Below are 14,999 nucleotides of genomic sequence, written 5' to 3' on the forward strand. Positions count from 1 at the left end.
CTTAATAGTCTGGGCAATATGGAACTCTGTGTAAAATATATGATAATAATTGCTGCATGTGGTCTTTACCTTAAATTTACAATTCTCCATTATGTTTGAAAAGTATTTATCAATTGATATTAAGTGCGAGGTATACTCTCTATCATAGACATATGACCCTGATGTAAGTTAGGCATATATCCTCGAATGAACCCCATAATTTACATCGGGATGTTAGCTACCTAACATCTATTAGATATATTGGACAAATAACATGTCTATACTCGATCTAACTAATATATTAAATGACAGACATAACCAGTCCAGTTTCTTAGGTAGCCTATCTGCCGTCAAACATATGAATACATTTAGCCATTGATATGGTTTATATATATCATCTATCTTACAAAGTACTTAGCCTTTGATACAATATAGATATAATGTATAGACGGCGATATCACACCTGGTCCCAAGGTGGACAGAGGTGTGCATTGCATACAAAGGTTTAAATCCGTCACATTAGCCCTCCCATTTATTCCAGTGATTGTAGTTAGTTCAGCTTTATCCCAGCTCATATCCATCACCTGTAAGTCTATAACGAAGTTTGGAAGTATCCATTAATACATTATAAATATTGGGGAGGGGATACTAATGGCTCAGCAATGTAATCCTATTCGATTCTGTTTTTAATTTTCTTTGATATGTTTCACCTTGGGGATTAGGGATTTACTATATCCCATCTCAAATTTTAATATATAGAGTTTGTAGTATTCACTTGACATGTATGTATGTATTTCAGCAGCCGTCCATTGTTGTCTCTATGGCAATGGTTGCTATAACAGTAGATACACACACCACACAGTTTGACACAATAAATGGAGTATATTAACAAGATTGTTAGTTTTAAGCACTTATCACTCCACACTGACACAAGATGTGTATTACCTGGAAGCTAAACAGATTTTTGTGTGTTTTTTGTTCATTTAGAGATTTGTGAAATAACTGCACAATATTCGTAAATTGCACTAAACCGGAAGTGATGTTTTTTGAACTTCCGGTATTAGCCAAGACGGTGGAACGCATTATGCGTTCCACTGCCGATAATTTCGCCGCCAAAGCTGGGGGAGATGTGAGGTTTGTGATTGGTACACTTTTGCTGTAAAACACTATAAAATGTTTGATTATTATCACTGTTGTATGCTGATGATGGGGTTATAATACCCCGAAAACGTTCCACAATAAAAATTGAAAAAAAGACCTGAGAGTGCAAACGTCTGTTCCTGTATATATATATATATATATATATATATATATATATATATATATATATATATATATATATATATATATATATATATATATTAGACATATTGGTATTATCTATTTGATTGGATTGTTTTGTGAGGCAATTTTTAGGCCTTTGTTGCAATTCTAATGGAGGAAAATAAACAGACAAGCATGATTGCAAATTTTGGAACTTTTCCTGTGAGATAAATGAACTGTCCAAAACAGTAATTAACTAATTAACCAAATTACAATTTGATTCTCCTGAGTGTGCAATTACAGTTTTGTATTTCTGTTTAATTTTTTTATTTATTTGTGTTTAAGTAAGCTATATCTTGATGGACATACATTTAAAGTGCTGTTTTAAGTAATTTTAAGTTGTTTTTATAGTTAAACAAATAAATATACCCAAATAATCTATATTTTGATTCTCATGTTTGTTTCAAGAAAATTAATGAGAAGCTCTGTTCGCTTATTCAATAAAATGAATGCGCTTAAACATTTTAAATATGAGCTTGTAAATTAGTTGGATATAAATGTTTCATTCCAATTTGAATAACACATTCAATTAATCTTTTTTATTATACTAAAAGCATAGTTTATGATTTCATCTTTATTCATGGTATTTTTTATACTGCTTAAAAATATAAGGAAAACATACTGCAAAACGCTATATCCTTTGAATGCCCTCAAAGCATACAAGTATAAGTTTCAGAATATAGTTTTTCTTATATTGGGCCAGATTATGAGTAGAGTGCAAACGTTTGCGTGCGAGCGATATCAGGTTTTTAAGTTTGTTTGCGCGCAAGTTAAATTGTGATCATAAATACAAGTTGAAAGTAAACGCGATCGCTTAAGTGCAACTGAAGTTAACGCTAACCGGGTAAGCATGTCATCAGAGCTGTTAACTGTTTAGTGAAATGAAAAAGTGTGACAAAACACATCAAAAATAAATTGCACAATATAGTTACACTCATAATAACACTGTCTAATAAAAATTATTTTTAAAAAAAACCCATAAAAAAGTTATAAGGGCTCAAAGATATGAGATCTCAGGTGTTAGAAAAAAAAGTCAGGCAAAAGGATTTGATATAGAAATACATACATATACATGTCTAAACATATAAATGTACTGTAGGTATGTATGTATGTGTGTATGCATGTGTGTATATATATATATATATATATATATATATATATATATGTTTTTAGAGTAACAGCACCACATAGTTAATCAGTGGAAAGATTTGACAAATAATTTCTACCTATGCATTTTCTGCAGCAATTAATGGTGCTAGGGGACTATAATGAATTATCAAATTCCAAAAAAGTTAGAAAAAGAAAGAAGATATAAAGAATTAGTTGGAATAAGGATAAAGTAAGGGAATGGGTAAAATATGGCTCTGTCCAGCACTGAATTATTAACCCTAAATAACTAGATTTGTATAAAAAATGGTAATACACAATGGTTTGCTACAAACATCAATTTAATGCAAAAATTGTTACAAAACCCAGCAGCAATGAGTATGTTTGTAATGAAACAACACTAGTTATTATTACAAAGGGCCCCTTGAAAGTATACCCTCTCAGGATTAATCAAATAGTCTCAGACAAAATAAATAAAAAAAATGATGAAATCCAAAGTTGAACTATGAATATAATGGGGATCCCCTTTGTGAAGCAGTGGACAACGTTTAACCCCTTAACGACTGAGGATGTGCAGGGTACGTCCTCAGAAAAAAGGCAGTTAACGCCTGAGAACGTACCCTGCACGTCCTCAGTGTGGAAAGCAGCTGGAAGCGATCCTGCTCGCTTCCAGCTGCTTTCCGGTTATTGCAGTGATGCCTCGATATGGAGGCATCCTGTAATAACCTTTGTAAGCCATCCGGTGCAGAGAGAGCCACTCTGTGGCCCTCTCTGCACCGGAGATCGATGGCTTACTGCGTTGGTGGGTGGGAGCTGGACCGGGAGGCGGGTGGCGGCCATCGATGGCCCTGGTTATGTGAAGGGGGGCGGGATCGTGGGCGGGGGTGGCGGGGGGCACGCACGGGCGCGCGCACGGGAGGGTGGGGGCGGGCGCGTGCACGGGGAGGGAGCGGGTGGGAAACGCTACACTACAGAAAATGTTGAAAATTAAAAATGTTGAAAGTCAAAGATTAAAAAAAAAAAAAACGATCAGCAAGGTGGTGGGGGTTTGTCTGTGTGGGGGTGGGGGAAGCTACACTACAGAAAAGAAAAACAAAACAAAAAAGCACTTTTTATTGCACTTTTTATTGCAAACTGGGTACTGGCAGACAGCTGCCAGTACCCAAGATGGCCCCCAATAAGGCAGAGGGGAGGGTTAGAGAGCGGTTTTGGGGGGGATCAGGGAGGTTGGGGGCTAAGGGGGGATCCTACACAGTAGCATATGTACATATGCTAAAATTTTTTTTTTTTTTTTTTTTTTTAAAAACCCTTTTATTTTAGTACTGGCAGACTTTCTGCCAGTACTTAAGATGGCGGGGACAATTGTGGGGGAGGGAAGGGAAGGGAGCTGTTTGGGAGGGATCAGGGGGTGGGATGTGTCAGATGGGAGGCTGATCTCTACACTAAAGCTAAAATTAACCCTGCAAGCTCCCTACAAACTCCCTAATTAACCCCTTCACTGCTAGCCATAATACACGTGTGAGGCGCAGCAGGATTTAGCGGCCTTCTAATTACCAGAAAGCAACGCCAAAGTCATATATGTCTGCTATTTCTGAACAAAGGGGATCCCAGACAAGCATTTACAACCATTTGTGCCATAATTGCACAAGCTGTTTGTAAATGATTTCAGTGAGAAACCTAAAATTGTGAAAAATTTTAAGTTTTTTTTAATTTGATCGCATTTGGCGGAGAAATGGTGGCATGAAATATACCAAAATGTGCCTAGATCAATACTTGGGGTTGTCTACTACACTACACTAAAGCTAAAATTAACCCTACAAGCTCCCTAAAAGCTCCCTAATTAACCCCTTAACTGCTGGGCATAATACACTTGTGGTGCGCAGTGGCATTTAGCGGCCTTCTAATTACCAAAAAGCAACGCCAAAGCCATATATGTCTGCTATTTCTGAACAAAGGGGATCCCAGAGAAGAATTTACAACCATTTATGCCATAATTGCACAAGTTGTTTGTAAATAGTTTCAGTGAGAAACCGAAAGTTTGTGAAAAAATTTGTGAAAAAGTGAACGATTTTTTGGATTTGATCGCATTTGGCGGTGAAATGGTGGTATGAAATATACCAAAATTGGCCTAGATCAATACTTTGGGATGTCTACTAAAAAAAAATATATACATGTCAAGGCATATTCAGGGATTCCTGAAAGATATTAGTGTTCTAATGTAACTAGCGCTAATTTTGGAAAAAAATGGTTTGGAAATAGCAAAGTGCTACTTGTATTTATGGCCCTATAACTTGCAAAAAAAGCAAAGAACATGTAAACATTGGGTATTTCTAAACTCAGGACAAAATTTAGAAACTATTTAGCATGGGTGTTTTTTGGTGGTTTTAGATATGTAACAAATTTTGGGGGTCAAAGTTAGAAAAAGTGTGTTTTTTTCCATTTTTCCTCATATTTTATCATTTTTTTTATAGTAAATTATAAGATATGATGAAAATAATGGTATCTTTAGAAAGTCCATTTAATGGCGAGAAAAACGGTATATAATATGTGTGGCTACAGTAAATGAGTAAGAAGAAAATTACAGCTAAACACAAACACTGCAAAAATGTAAAAATAGCCTTGGTCCCAAACGGACAGAAAATGGAAAAGTGCTGTGGTCATTAAGGGGTTAAGGTACAATCCTTTCTAGATGAAAATTAATGTTTTCTTTTGGAAATGCAAGTAAAGTATTGCTGAGTAACCCAGTCACACAAATATTTGCAAAATTATAATTGCTGTGTTTCCTAAGCTGGGTGTCTAGTGTGTTTTCCTAGCATGGCGTCTAATGCAGTGGTAATTCAAATGTCCCAAAACCGCTAAGCACTTATCAAGCAGCAGCGTGAGAAAGTAGAAAGTAGCAGTGGACAGCATCAACAGAAAGTTTACTTGGCACCCAGGACCTCTGTGGCCACAGGAGCAACTCTCGTAAGGTGCGGTTGTAAGAAGGGAATTGTATCTTAAGGAGGTGTGGATTGGAAGCTTACTCTGTGTCAGCAAGGGAGGTATGCTGTGTAAATTCCTCTAATCCCTATAACAATCAACCTGAGGCACAACCTGAGTGAGTACTATATATGAGTTCTGTTACAAGTGGCCGTATGGAGGAAACACAGCAATTATAATTTTGCAAACATTTCTGTAAATGGGTTACTCAGCAATACCTTACTATAATTTCCAAAAGAAAACATTAATTTTCATCTAGAAAGGATTGTACCTTAATCATTGTCCACTGCTTCATAAAGGGGATCCTCATTATATTCATGGTTTATTCACAGTTCAATTTTGGATTTCCTCATTTTTGGACTTTATTTTGTCTGAGACTATTTGATTAATCCTCAGATGGTATAATTTCAAGGGGCCCCTTGTAATAATAACTAGTGTTGTTTCATTACAAACACACTCATTGCTGCTGTGTTTTGTAACAATTTTTACATTTAGCATTAAATTGATCTTTAGTTTGTAGCAAACCATTGTGTATTACCATTTTTTTTATACAAATCTTAACTTTAATGTGTAATGGTTATTTAGGGTTAATGGTCTTTCCCCCATTCCCTTACTTTATCCTTATTCCAACTAATTCTTTATATATTCTTTCTTTTTCTAACTTTTTTGGAATTATATATATATATATATATATATACAGAGAGAAGTGCACTCACAGGAACGAACAACTGGCTCAATACCATTGTTAGCCTGTTCTATGGCGATTTACCACCTGGGTGCAGCTTTTTAGCCCAGTAATGCTTTTCACAGAGTAGAACTTTCCTGTAGTATATCAGTCTGATCCCGCCTATTACGGTCAGTCCAGCGCCGAAATACCAGGCAATTCCTCTCTGAACAAGGAACACAGCAACCCCAGACGATCGTTTCGGCCTTCATTGGGCCTCGTCAGTGAGGTGTAGCAGTATTCCTCTAAGCACACTGAGCAAGGAGTCCACGTCTGGTTGCCCCTTTTTCCCATAGGGAGACCAAATACATACAGAGAGAAGTGCACTCACAGGAACGAACAACTGGCTCAATACCATTGTTAGCCTGTTCTATGGCGATTTACCACCTGGGTGCAGCTTTTTAGCCCAGTAATGCTTTTCACAGAGTAGAACTTTCCTGTAGTATATCAGTCTGATCCCGCCTATTACGGTCAGTCCAGCGCCGAAATACCAGGCAATTCCTCTCTGAACAAGGAACACAGCAACCCCAGACGATCGTTTCGGCCTTCATTGGGCCTCGTCAGTGAGGTGTAGCAGTATTCCTCTAAGCACACTGAGCAAGGAGTCCACGTCTGGTTGCCCCTTTTTCCCATAGGGAGACCAAATACATACAGAGAGAAGTGCACTCACAGGAACGAACAACTGGCTCAATACCATTGTTAGCCTGTTCTATGGCGATTTACCACCTGGGTGCAGCTTTTTAGCCCAGTAATGCTTTTCTTCTCTGTGAAAAGCATTACTGGGCTAAAAAGCTGCACCCAGGTGGTAAGTCGCCATAGAACAGGCTAACAATTGTATTGAGCCAGTTGTTCGTTCCTGTGAGTGCACTTCTCTCTGTATGTATTTAGTCTCCCTATGGGAAAAAGGGGCAACCAGACGTGGACTCCTTGCTCAGTGTGCTTAGAGGAATATGGCTACACCTCACTGACGAGGCCCAATGAAGGCCGAAACGGTCGTCTGGGGTTGCTGTGTTCCTTGTTCAGAGAGGAATTGCCTGGTATTTCGGCGCTGGACTGACCGTAATAGGCGGGATCAGACTGATATACTACAGGAAAGTTCTTCTCTGTGAAAAGCATTACTGGGCTAAAAAGCTGCACCCAGGTGGTAAGTCGCCATAGAACAGGCTAACAATTGTATTGAGCCAGTTGTTCGTTCCTGTGAGTGCACTTCTCTCTGTATATATATATATATATATATATATATATATATATATATATATATACACATACATACACACACACACATATGTATTTATATATGTATTTATATATATAAGTGCATTGGAGCCCTTTTCAGTTAAATAGATGAAAACATGTAAAATGATATTTATGCAATATTCACATTTATTAAAGTTTTATAGTGTGTATTTACTGTAAATATTTCACATTCAGATGTTCTGCATATATATATCTAAGTATTTATAATAATATATTCCTATAAATATCTGTATATATCTATAATCATCTATATATACAGTATACATTTACATATACACCTGTTCAATCACTTGGTAACACAAATTGCTAATCAGCCAATCAGATGGCAGTAACTTAATGCATTTAGGCATCTAGACGTGGTGAAGATGACTTGCTAAAGTTCAAACTGAGCATCAGAATCGGGATAAAAGGGGATTTAAGTGACTTTGAACGTGGCATGGTTGTTGGTGCCAGAAGGGCTGGTCTGAGTATTTCAAAAACTGTTGATATACTGGGAATTTCACACACAACTATCTCTAGGGTTTACAGAGAATGGTCCAAAAAAGAGAAAATATCAATTGAGCAGCAGTTATGTGGACGACAATACCTTGTTGATGTTAGAGGTCAAAGGAGAATATTCAGACTGGTTTGAGATGATAGAAAGGCAACAATAACTCAAATAAGCACTCGTTACTAACAAGGTATGCAGAACATCATCGCTAAATGAACAACACATCGAACCTTGATGCAGATGGGCTACAGTAGCAGAAGACCACACCGGGTGCCACTCGTGTAAGCTAACAGCAGGAAAGTGAGGCTACAATTCACACAGGCTCACCAAAATTGGACAATAGAAGATTGGAAAAACATTGCCTGGTCTCGAGTCTCGATTTCAGCTGCAACATTCAGATGGTAGGGTCAGAATTTGGCATAAACAACATTAAAGCATGGATCCATCCTGCCTTGTATCAATGTTTCAGGCTGGTGGTGGTGGTGTAATGGTGTGGGGGGATATTTTCTTGGCACATTTTAGGCCCCTTAGTACCAACTGAGCATCGTTTAAATGCCACAACCTACCAGAGTATTGTTGCTGACCATGTCCATCTCTTTATGACTACAGTGTACCCATCTTCTGATAGCTACTTCCAGCAGGATAATGCATCATGTCACAAAGCTCAAATAATCTGAAACTAGTTTCTTGAACTTTTTAATGAGTTCACTGTACTCCAATGGCCTCCACAATCACCTGATCTCAATCCAATAATGCACCTTTGGGTTGTGGTGGAACGGGAGATTTGCATCATGGATGTGCAACCGACAAATCTGCAGCAACTATGTGATGCTATCATGTTAATATGGACCAAAATCTCTGAGGAATGTTTCCAACACCTTGTTGAATCTATGCCACAAAGAATTAAGGCAGTACTGAAGGCAAAAGGGGGTCCAACCCGGTACTAGCAAGGTGTACCTAATAAATTAGCCGGTGAGTGTATATAGGTAAAGCTATATATGTTACCAATATACCATTAGTTATATGTTCAAATATTTATTTATGAATAAATAGAACATATTCTGTTATGTGAAACATTCATTCATTTCCATGTCAAGTTAGCACACATGAGAATATATAATTGGGTTTGCTCGTGCGTGGAGGGTTTTTTTTCCACTGTTTTTCCTCTATTGACTTCTATGGCGGAGTAGGTTATTGTGCATGCAATATTCTAAGTTCGGCTTTTTGCGTGGGTTGGGTTAGCACAAAAGCAGTAACTTTTTACTTTCAACTCATAATACGAGCACTACTTGACGTGCACAAAAAGTTTACTTCTAGTGCAATTAGCACTTTAGCTAAATCGCTAAATAGCGCTCCACTCATAATCTGCCCCTTTATGTTTCCTACGCAAATATTTTACACATTTGTTTTTTTGTTGGCTGAACAATATTTCCATTTTCAGTACTCTGGGTTTGATAAGCAAAGTTATCTAAAATTACAATGTAGTTGCTGTAAGATGTTACATTTACATATGAATTATCTTTTAATGGTCATTAATGAGTTGCAGATCAGGACCTCTGCAGCAACAGAAGCAACTCTCGTAACACTAGTAATGCCAATGTGTGCAGCTTCAAATCGTAATCAATCATTATCTCAGTTTCTTTAGAAGTGCTTAAAGTTAATTATTAGTACCAATAAAAAATGCAGAAAGAGATGTAGGTCACTCAGAGCAAAATATGGGTTAGATGTCAATCAAGCCAGTAATTCAAGCCACTAATTTATTAAGCATGTCAATAATTGCTGTCACCATTTTAATTACATAAGTGGCTCACTAGTAATGCCAAACAGCTTGCACAAAGACATCAAAGATATATACTGACATGTTTGGTGAGTATTTTGTATGTGATGCGCAAAAGTCTATAATGCTAAAGTTAAAGAGATATTCTATCATGCATATGTATGAGTAATATCTACACATTCTTTTTTTGCATGAAAAAGTAAAGTCAAAGCTGTATATTTTGATTGTGAAGTTTAGAAGAGTTTCATGTTTTCTATGCATTCACAAAATTGCAGTGTTAAGGGCATTCTCATTAACTTTTCCTTGGCTTTTTTGGAAACATCTTTTTTTACTTTATATTAAATGTGTAACACATGCATTTTATATGCTTTCTCTTTTTGCAAATACAATTTCATGCTCATGAAAAAATGAGCACTTAAGGCACATGACACAGGCCGTATCACAGGTAATACGTGTTTGATTTGTTCTCAAGGTGATGATGATCTGCATGTGGCTAATATCAGAGTATAATTTTCATTCCATAAAGGGAAATCTTGACTTTTAAATCAGTGTCTGACATTTCCTGTGTGAAAGAATTAAGTTTTCACTAAGAGCTAAGAAAAAAATATTTAAGAGTGGAGTTCTGTGAATGAATAACAATACTTTCACTATTTTAAAGGGATACTAAAAGAGTCTTTCCAATTTAATTCCATTATCAAGTTGTGCACAGTCTTTTTATCTGCACGCTTTCTGAGGCACCAGTTCTTGCTGTGCAGTCCATGAATTTACAATGTATACGTATATGAGTCTGTTATTGGCTAACAGCTGTCACATGATACAAGTAGCCATTAAATTGAAGTACATTTTGAAATATGTTAGAAAAAATATGCTGCCCAATTTTGAATAAATGCTATAACATTTTTTTAATTATTATTATGAACTTTTTGATTATACAGTACAATTCTACTGGCTTTAATGGTATACACTAAGCTACTTATATGAACTTTCTGTATTCTCTATTTTAATTTTGTGTGACACCTTTGAGAGGGTTTTCGAGAATTGAACTAATTCCTGGATGCTCATGCGTATGCATTGTCTGACCTCCTGTGGTTTTCTATCATTTGAGGAAAAAAATCAATTGAATGGTATGGAGTACACGTTTGAAGGTAGTGGCAAAATTTGTCACTTCAGTGAGGAGCAGATTCTATTGAAATATCTCATTCTCTGCAATCCTCAATGATGAGGGAGTGTCAAGAGGTTTATTTACAAAAAAAGAGATGATAGCCAAAAGTAATTTATGTGCCTCTCATACCCCCTGAAACACTAATAGTTGTATATAGGCCTCACTTTATCAAAGGCTTCGTTACAAGAGAACCTGCAGTCCGTATTTATCAAGCAGTGTATTTATCAGACCACTGCTTCCCTTACTCTTCTCCACCTCTTAAGTGGAGAATTTCAATCTCCCCGGTCTCGTCTGACAGGCGAGATTGACAGCTACTGCCCGCGCGTGATTGGCTATGCACGGGCAGGAGGCGGCATTGCAATGTTAAATTCCGCCAGGAGAATTTAGTCTGCAAGAGGTGAGCTGCAGCAGACAGGGGCGCATATGTACGCCCCTGTCCACCGTAGCTTGATAAATCAAGCCCATAAAAGTAGAACGTAAATCTTCATTACTGTAAAAATTACATGTTATGCCCATATACACATACACCATATGTTTGCTGATTTGCCATTTAGCTGTTAGATACACTTATTAAATTGCAAGATGAGGCAAGAACATTTGTATGTGAATGTCTTGTAGGTAAATCAGATACAATACAGGTTCTGCAATTATACTATTTTATGTTAAAAATCACATTATCATTCCTGTGTTTTGTTAGGATACACAGTCTGTGAAATAAGGATATGGTTATTAAGACCTGTCACCAATTATTCTGACTTACATTAAAACATACAGGTGGAATAAGGAGGTCGTAATCTGTGAGACTGATTATATGTTTGGCTTACCACAAATTAGGTGTATAATCCTTTCTAGAGGACAATCAGTATGCCCAGAAGGTTTAGAGTCATAACAAAATGTTGAATAGGTTGATGAGGTGAGACCTTCTGATGGCAAATCTAAATCCTTAAAATGTGTTACATCAAGCATCACCTATATATGGTTTGTTTTATTTGAAATGACTATGGCATCCATTTATCAAGCCATCAACTGCAAATACGCTGGAATTCCGCAGCGTATTTGTGGCGAGCCTAATTCCCCTTAGTTATCAAAGCCTACAGACCGGCAAAAGTAGAATTTTGTGACATAACATATGATGCGCCGGACTCAGTCCGACACAGATCGATGCTTACGTCATTACAGATGTTCCGAATGCAAATTCGACACAATCTGACTACTTTTGCTAGTTATCACATTTCTACCAGGTACGCTCGCCACTATTCCGGCCCAGCGTAACTGGTTTTCAATCCGCTGCCCTGGAGGCGGCAGATACCATAGGAATCAATGGGAGTCTGAAAGCAATACAGGCTCTGCAATTATACTTTTTTATGTTAAAAATCACATTATCATTCCTGTGTTTTGTTAGGATACAAAGTCTGTGAAATAAGGATATGGTTATTAAGACCTGTCACCAATTATTCTGACTTACATTAAAACATACAGGTGGAATAAGGAGGTCGTAATCTGTGAGACTGATTATATGTTTGGCTTACCACAAATTAGGTGTATAATCCTTTCTAGAGGGAAATCAGTATGCCCAGAATGTTTAGAGTTATAACAAGATGTTGAATAGGTTGATGAGGTGAGACCTTCTGATGGCAAATCTAAATCCTTAAAATGTGTTACATCAAGTATCACCTATATATATGTTTTGTTTTATTTGAAATGACTATAGCATCTATTTATCAAGCCATCAACCGCAAATACGCTGGAATTCCGCAGCGTATTTGTGGCGAGCCTGATTCCCCTTAGTTATCAAAGCCTACAGACCGGCAAAAGTAGAATTTTGTGACGTAACATATGATCCACCGGACTCAGTCCGACACAGATTGATGCTTACGTCATTACAGATGTTCCAAATGCAAATTCGGCACAATCTGACTACTTTAGCTAGGTATCAAATTTCTACCAGGTACGCTCGCCACTATTCTGGCCCAGCGAACCTGGTTTTCAATCCGCTGCCCTGGAGGCGGCAGATACCATAGGAATCAATAGGAGTCTGAAAGCAGCAAAAGCTCATGTTCACTGCTGCCCGATATCCCATTGATTCCTATGGTAACGTTTACAGCTAACACCCTAACATGTACCCCGAGTCTAAACACCCCTAATCTGCCCCCCTACATTGCTGCCACCTACATTATACTTATTAACCCCTAATCTGCCACCCTCTACACTGCCGCAACCTACGACACCGCCGCCACCTACCTACATTTATTAATCCCTAATCTGCCGCCCCCAACGTCGCCGCCACTATATTAAATTTATTAACTCCTAAACCTAAGTCTAACCCTAACCCTAACATCCCCTAACTTAAATATAATGTAAATAAATGTAAATAAATATTCATATCATTAAATAAATTAACTATTTGATAACTACCTAGTTAAGATAAAGACAAACTTACCTGTAAAATAAAACCTAACCTAAGTTACAATTACACCTAAAACTACACTATAATTAAATTAATTCCCTACATGAAATACAATTAATTACAATTAAATAAAATTATCTAAAGTACAAAAAAGCAAACACTAAATTACAGAAAATAATAAACAAATTACAAGATTTTTAAACTAATTACACCTAATCTAATCCCCCTAACCAAATAAACCCCCCCCCCCAAAATAAAAAAAAACCCACACTAAATTACAAATAGCCCTTAAAAGGGCCTTTTGCGGGGCATTGCCCCAAAGTAATCAGCTCTTTTACATGTAAAAAAAAATTACAAACCCCCCAACATTAAAACCCACCACCCACACAACCAACCCTACTCTAAAACCCACCCAATCCCGCCTTAAAAAACCTAACACTAACCACTTGAAGATCACCCTACAGTGAGAAGTCTTCACCCAACCGGGCCTAAGTCCTCAACAAAGCCTGCAGAAATGGTCCTCCAGACGGGCAGAAGTTGTCCTCCAGACAGGCAGAAGATTGTATCAGCCAATAGGATTGAACTTCAATCCTATTGGCTGATTGCATCAGTCAATAGGATTTTTCCTACCTTAAGTCCGATTGGCTGATAGAATTCTATCAGCCAATCGGAATTGAAGGGACACCATCTTGGATGACGTCACTTAATGGAACCGTCATTGTTGAAGAAGACGTTGGATGAAGAGGATGCTCTACATCGGATGTCTTGAAGATGGAGCCGCTCCGCGCTGGATGGATGAAGATAGAAGATGCCGTCTGGATGAAGACTTCTGCCCGTCTGGAGGACCACTTCTGCCCATCTGGAGGACCACTTCTGCTGGCTTCGTTGAGGACTTCGGCCCATTTGGGTGAAGACTTCTCACGGTAGGGTGATCTTCAAGGGGTTAGTGTTAGGTTTTTTTAAGGGGGTATTGGGTGGGTTTTAGAGTAGGGTTGGTTGTGTGGGTGGTGGGTTTTAATGTTGGGGGGTTGAAATTTTTTTTTTTACAGTTAAAAGAGCTGATTACTTTGGGGCAATGCCCCGCAAAAGGCCCTTTTAAGGGCTGTTTGTAATTTAGTGTAGGGTAGGGCTTTTTTATTTTGGGGGGCTTTTTTTTATTTTGTTAGGGGGATTAGATTAGGTGTAATTAGTTTAAAAATCTTGTAATTTGTTTATTATTTTCTGTAATTTAGTGTTTGTTTTTTTTGTACTTTAGATAATTTTATTTAATTGTATTTAATTGTATTTAGTTTAGGGAATTAATTTAATTATAGTGTAGTGTTAGGTGTAATTGTAACATAGGTTAGGTTTTATTTTACAGGTATATTTGTATTTATTTTAACTAGGAAGTTATTAAATAGTTAATAACTATTTAGTAACTATTGTACCTAGTTAAAATAAATACAAACTTGCCTGTAAAATAAAAATAAACCCTAAGATAGCGACAATGTAACTATTAGTTATATTGTAGCTATCTTAGGGTTTATTTTATAGGTAAGTATTTAGTTTTAAATAGGAATAATTTATTTAATGATAGGAATATTTTTTTTTTAATTTAAATTATATTTAAGTTAGGGGGTGTTATGGTTAGGGTTAGACTTAGGTTTAGGGGTTAATAAATTTAATATAGTGGTGGCGACGTTGGGGGCGGCAGATTAGGGGTTAATAAATTTAGGTAGGTGGTGGCGGTGTAGGGGGGGCATATTAGAGGTTAATAAATATCATGTAGGTGGCGACAGTGTAGGGGGGGGCAGA

This window comes from Bombina bombina, chromosome 4, assembly GCF_027579735.1.
Source record: "Bombina bombina isolate aBomBom1 chromosome 4, aBomBom1.pri, whole genome shotgun sequence".
In the NCBI taxonomy this organism is placed as follows: Eukaryota; Metazoa; Chordata; class Amphibia; order Anura; family Bombinatoridae; genus Bombina; species Bombina bombina.